This window comes from Euleptes europaea, chromosome 21 (genome assembly GCF_029931775.1).
Source record: "Euleptes europaea isolate rEulEur1 chromosome 21, rEulEur1.hap1, whole genome shotgun sequence".
NCBI lineage: Eukaryota > Metazoa > Chordata > Lepidosauria > Squamata > Sphaerodactylidae > Euleptes > Euleptes europaea.
Window position 1 is genome coordinate 10,869,749 of NC_079332.1, and position 6,422 is coordinate 10,876,170.

Here is a 6,422-nt window from a genome sequence, read left to right on the forward strand (position 1 = left end):
ACCAGAAATGGGAGAGAATTCTCGTGGTTGGGATGTTGCCATTTCATAAATTTCCTTAAATCAGCTAGGATTCCCTCCCCCATTTTTTTTCCCAATAGGGACCCCCTCCTCCAGTAGGGACCCCCTCCTATAGTGTCTGCCAGCACATACCACCCTCTACCTCCGTTACCTTTTGAAGATGTTAGCTTGAGAGTATTTGGTGCCAATGCAGGGGTTTTGAATATGGGGTTTTTTGCATTTGTAAGATTAGCAGCAGGCCCTCCCGTTGCGTTATTTTGTTCAAGACGGAACCGTTCCACATTTTGTGGGTGCTCGAAGCCTCTACTTTTTCTTAACGGCATCACTGTTAACAGCTATTAAGGACATACCTTGTGATAGTTGTCCAATTTGAAGTACTCTGTAGGTGGCAGTTTTTTAAAAAAACATGTCTGCAATTTTTAAAAAAAAACCAATAACTTTACGAGCAATGTCCGTGTTTAGCTGCAAGCAAGTTTTAGAATGTGCCAGTTTTGAGCAATTTAGTGTAATTTTTTATAAACCTTATTCCTCCATCAGCAGCACCGAGTACTATCCTTTCTCACCTTTGCATTGATTTCCCCTTTTTTTTTTACTGAGCTGATGCATGACGACTTTTCGTGTGTTACCATCCTAAATAAACGTTTTATGACGTGGTATGCAGTGCAGTGGTGTTCTGGGACTTGTGCCTCCGTGGCCGCCGGTTTCGATGAACAGTTGCGATGTACGGGTTGTCTGATAATTAGTTTGGGTTGTAACAGCAAAAGACTAAAAAGCACAAACACTTTGTTGCCTCGGCACGAATTGGTCTTTTACTGCGCCCTCATGGCTGTAAGTAGAATTTAGAATATTATAACGTGCCTGCCTGTGTTGTGGGAGGCAGAAAGAGTTCCTGTGAAACACTTTACACGCCACTGAATCTCCACCCTTATCCCGACCATTTAAACACGCACACGGTCACATGACTATGGAGGGAACTCAGTTGCGTGATTCAAGCATAAAAATCCCTTGATTAGTAAGTTGTTTGGACACTGATCATAGTTAGCTGAATTAGTTTTTCGATGCACATGCTGGAAAGGCTGGAAGGGGGAGGGGTTTGAGATGCTTTTCTCCCCTTTTTTGCTTACCCAATTTGGATTTCAGCGTTGGGGAATGGGTGGGGGGAGTATGGGGGAAGGCAGAAAGGTGACAGGGCCTTGATTCAAATCGATGGCACAATAAATTCCTTCACAATACATATCGATTGCATTTAATTAACTCTTGACCTGGAGAAATGCAGGCCTCCGCCTCAATCTTTTGCTTGTTGCTCAGATGAATGTGTAACGTGTTGCAAATATATTTTCTCACTCTATTGTTTTGTCTCATTCATTGAACGTACAGTTTGGATAAAACCATCTTGCCTCCCCCCCCCCCCCCACAAATGGTATAATGCTCAGGATAAAGCCACCCCACCCTGTGTATAGCAACTAAAGATTGGGGGATATTGAGCAACACCTTTCAGTCATTTTTTTTAGAAGGTATATTATCCTCTCTTCTAACTGACTGTGGGGGGTGGGGTCTATGTAAAGCAGGTCTTGTGCTAGAAGTCTTTGAGGATGGCTGTGAAAACATTCATTTGTGTTATGGCTTTTCCTCCCCATTTGAGAGGGTTTTTGCATATAAGGACTAGAAAGAAGGGCAGATTTTGATGAAAGCAGTGAAGGGGTGGGACACTGTGTATCTCCACAATATTGTGATCTATTAGATTAGGGCCACCCAAACAGAATTTACTCAGAAGTCCTTCTAAGTTCATTGTGTGTGTGTGTGGGGGGGGGAGAATTTACTGCCCGGGGAAATGGTGAGCTTTTATTAAATTGTCCATTTTATTGGAGATAAACACTTTAAGCTTGCAAATCGTTACTATAATTAAAGCCATCCTACGCAGAGGTCAATGTCAACATCGCCACTCATACGTGCCCTCCTACACACTCCTCCAAATACGTGTGCATTAATATACACATGCCAAACAAAGTCTAATGAGTGAACAAGCCAATTAAGTTTAAAGATACTAACCGTAAGCTTCAAAAATAGCCTTGCAAAGTAGACATGGCACAGGTGCAGTGTTGCAAACATGCTACGGAATCCTAACCTGAGAGCCCCTCTCTGGGCAGATCTTAAGGTAAGCAAGTTTGCCCCTGGTAAGTATTTGATTGGGAGACCACTAGGGTTGCCAGCCTCCAGGTGGTAGCTGGAGATGTGCTGTTACAACTGATCTCCAGGCAATAGAGATCAGTTCCCCTGGAGAAAACGGCCACAGGCAATCGCACTCTCTGGCACTGAAGTCCCTCCCCTCTCCAAACCCCACCCTTCTCAGATTCCACCCCCAAAATCTCCAGGTATTTCCCAACCCGGAGCTGGCAACCCTAGAGGACCACCAAGGCAGTCCAGATTTGGTACGCAGAGGGCAGGCAATGACAACCCACCTCTGAGCGTCTCTTGCCCTGAAAACTACTGGATCGTCATAAATTGGCTTGATGGCAAAAAGCACACACACACACACACTTTCGCCTCCATGAGAACTAGCCGCTCTGCCACAACCAAGCAGCCAGGTTGGTGGCTGACCTTTGCCCAGCACTGGCGCTCTTCCGCTTTCCCCCAGCTGTGCGCATGCGCGAAGTCTTGACAGCCATGCAAACGAGACAGGTCGTAGGGGCACGGGCAGGCAAAAAATGGTTCTCCAAACAAGATTTCCGGTTCCCAGTGGCAGATGCTAGGCTCTTCTATGGGAGGATAAAAGCGGGGCTGGGGTGGGGGGGAGATGTTAAAATTGGCCGTGTTACAGCTCGGATGCTTTGAAATATTCGCGCCCTATACTCCCAAAAAAGGTAGCACAGCTAAACAAAGATGCTGGACTTGATGGGCCTTGGTCTGATCCAGCAGGGCCTTTCTTATGTTCTTATGTTCAGATTTGTACAGTTTGAACTGTCCATCAAACCCCAACTGTAGCTTAAGATGCTGGAACTGACGGAGATGGCGAAGCTCACAGCTTTGGTTAATCAAAATGATAATGTACAATTTTTGTGGGGGGAATGGGAGGCGTGGAGAATTTACTGTGAAAATCAGTTTTTGAAGGGCCCTTTTAAAGGATATTCATTGATTTAATCCCTTATAAATATATGTCAATATGATAAAATTAAGGTATTGAATGAAAATGGTAAGATTAATATAAGTATCTGTTAGTTAAAAAAATAAGGGGGATTAGTATTGTTAGCAAAGGTATACACCATTTATTTTAAGACAAGAGAGAGGGGGAAGTCAGTTTAATTTTTTCCTCTTTTTTTGTTGTTATTAACAATGTTACATGTTTTAACTGTTTTATACTAACTTCAGTATTATCTGCTCATTTACATGTTATTATATCAAATGAAAAACAATAAAAATTTATATATATATAAAAAACCCCAACTGTGGCTCACGCGAAACATGCTTCCAAGCATACCCCCACCCAGCCAGGATGCTCAGGATCCTGAGCCACCCTTTATTACATTTTGTCCAGTCAGGATACTTACCTGACTCCCACCTTTGCCTCCTTTGTTCTTTTCAAGCCTGTAAAGAAAATCATATTTTCTTTTTGAGCTCCGTCGCTTGCCCTATAATTGAGGATAGGGAAGGGTAGCAGCTCAGTGGTAGAGCATCTGCTTGGCATGCAGAAGGTCCCAGGTTCAATCCCTGGCATCTCCAGTTTAAAGGGACTAGGCAAGTAGGTGATGTGAAAGACCTCCGCCTGAGACCCTGGAGAGGGGCTGTGGCTCAGTGGTAGAGCCTCTGCTTGGCATGCAGAAGGGGACCCAGGTTCAATCCCCAGCAGCTCCAGTTAAAGGGACCAAGCAAGCAGGTGATGTGAAAGACCTCCGCCTGAGACCCTGGAGAGGGGCTGTGGCTCAGTGCTAGAGCCTCTGCTTGGCATGCAGAAGGGGACCCAGGTTCAATCCCCAGCAGCTCCAGTTAAAGGGACCAGGCAAGCAGGTGATGTGAAAGACCTCTGCCTGAGACCCTGGAGAGCCGCTGCCAGTCTGAGTAGACAATACTGGCTTTGATGGACCAGGGATCTGATTCAGCATGAGGCAGCTTCATGTGTTCATGTGACTTTTTCTCCAGACATTTTCAAACTGTGTGGCTTGACTTTGCCTCTGCAAACAGCCGTGGGGATGGGGGGGACCCTGTTCCTCACGAATGCTAAATATTTATAAGCCCTACAAACGGAGGGGAAATTCAGTTAAAGAATAAATTGTTCGGTGTCAACTAATCTGATATTCTATGCTAGGGACGTTGGGCAAAGGTCGTCCCCTGTGCAAGCACCGGGTCATTACACCTTGCGTGGGGTTATTTTGCAAGCTGGTCCCCAGAAAAACACAGCAAAATACTTCAAAAAGCTTGAGCCGAAGCAGTAAAGTGAACGGGCTCCCTGCTTAGCTAATCAGAACCGGAATATAACCCTATCTCAAAAAAATCTACCTCTTTGGCAGGAGAAGCCCTTTTTCTCCACCTCCCCGCTTCTGCGCAGGCGCGTTTCCTCCTCCTCCTCCTCCTCCCCCCAGTCACGAACGGGCCGTCCCCCCACGCCGGCGCGCATGCGTACGAGGAGGCGACCCCGCCGGGAAGCGGTTGAGTCGCGGCCGGGCCGAAAGGATGTCAAGGGAGGGGGACGTGAGTGCGTCATGACGCCGCGTTGTCGGTGAGAGGGGGGCGCGCGCGCCGAGCTCCGCATCCGGGCATTTGGCGAAGGTAGGCGGCGCGGGGAGATTCTACAGCTGCAGCAGGGGGCGCTGTGGCTCGTGGGGGGGGGCGCCCCCTGAGGGGACGGGGGCAGCCATTTATGGGGGGGGGGCAAATATTACTGTTTTTAATAGAGGTAGAAAGGAAGGTTTTGTGTGTGTTTGTGTGTGGGGAGAGTTTAGTAGCAGGGGGAAAGCTAGGGGTCCTCAGGTAATGGGGGCAGGTCGGGGGGGGGCAAGGAAGGAGGTGGATTGGGGGGGGTCCTTGTGGCAAAAAGGGAAACTGAGGGGAGTTTCTCCTGAGGGAAGCTAATCAGGGTATCAGGGAGGGGGGCCGTGGCTCAGTGGTAGAGCCTCTGCTTGGCATGCAGAAGGGCCCAGGTTCAATCCCCAGCATCTCCAGTTAAAGGGACTAGGCAAGGAGGTGATGTGAAAGACCCCTGCCTGAGACCCTGGAGAGGGGCTGTGGCTCAGTGGTAGAGCCTCTGCTTGGCATGCAGAAGGGCCCAGGTTCAATCCCCGGCATCTCCAGTTAAAGGGACTAAGGAAGTAGGTGATGTGAAAGACCCCTGCCTGAGACCCTGGAAAGGTACTGTCGGTCTGAGTAGACAATAGGTACTTTGATGGACCAAGGGTCTGAATCTGTATAAGGCAGCTTCATATTAGTGGAGGGGCCATGGCTCAGTGGTAGAGCATCTGCTTGGCACGCAGAAGGATCCCAAGTTCAATCCATGGCATCTCCAGTTAAAGAGACTAGGCAAGTAGGTGATGTGAAAGACCTCTGCCTGAGACCCTGGGGAGCTGCTGCCGGTCTGAGTAGACAATACTGACTTTGATGGACCAAGGGTCTGATTCAGTATAAGGCAGCTTTGTGTGTTTATGGCTTTACTTGTTTTGGGGAGGGGCTGTGGCTCAGTGGTAGAGCATCTGCTTGGCATGCAGAAGGGTCCCAGGTTCAATCCCCAGCAGCTCCAGTTAAAGGGACCAGGCAAGCAGGTTATGTAAAAGACCTCTGCCTGAGACCCTGGAGAGCCACTACCAGATTGAGTAGACTGTACTGACTTTGAGGGACCGAGGGTCTGATTCAGCATAAGGCAGCTTCATGTGTTCATATCCTTTGGATTCATGGAGGGATAAGGTCAGCATCCCTGAGCTGCCGTAGCTGAATGAAGCCTCCCTGTCCAGAGGCAGTCTACCTCCAAGCACATGGTGTAGGGTTGCCAGTAAGGAAGCCAGCCTTGGGTAGCCTGAAGGGCAGCATATGAATATGCAAAATAATTAGACGCTTGCCACAGCCAAGAATGCGGCTGGGTGTGCAGTGCCTTGTTATGGTGGTAAATTAAGTGCTGGATTTTCCCACAGGAGTGGGTGTGGAGTAAAAGAACTGGGCCCTGCAGAGTGATGGGGTGTATGAAATTCAAGAGGCCTATTATAGAAAAATTAACTGAGGCTGTGGAAGGATCTTAATGTGGCGTGACCTTGTCTCGGTCCACAAAAGCTTATGCCGCAGCAAGCCCTTTGAGGTACCACAAGAGTTTTGAGGTATCAAAAGAGTTTGCGTCTAGACATTAGGAAGAATTTTCTAACAGTTTGAGCTGTTCCTCAGTGGAACAGGCTTCCTCGGGAGGCGGTGAGCTCTCCTTACCTGGAGGT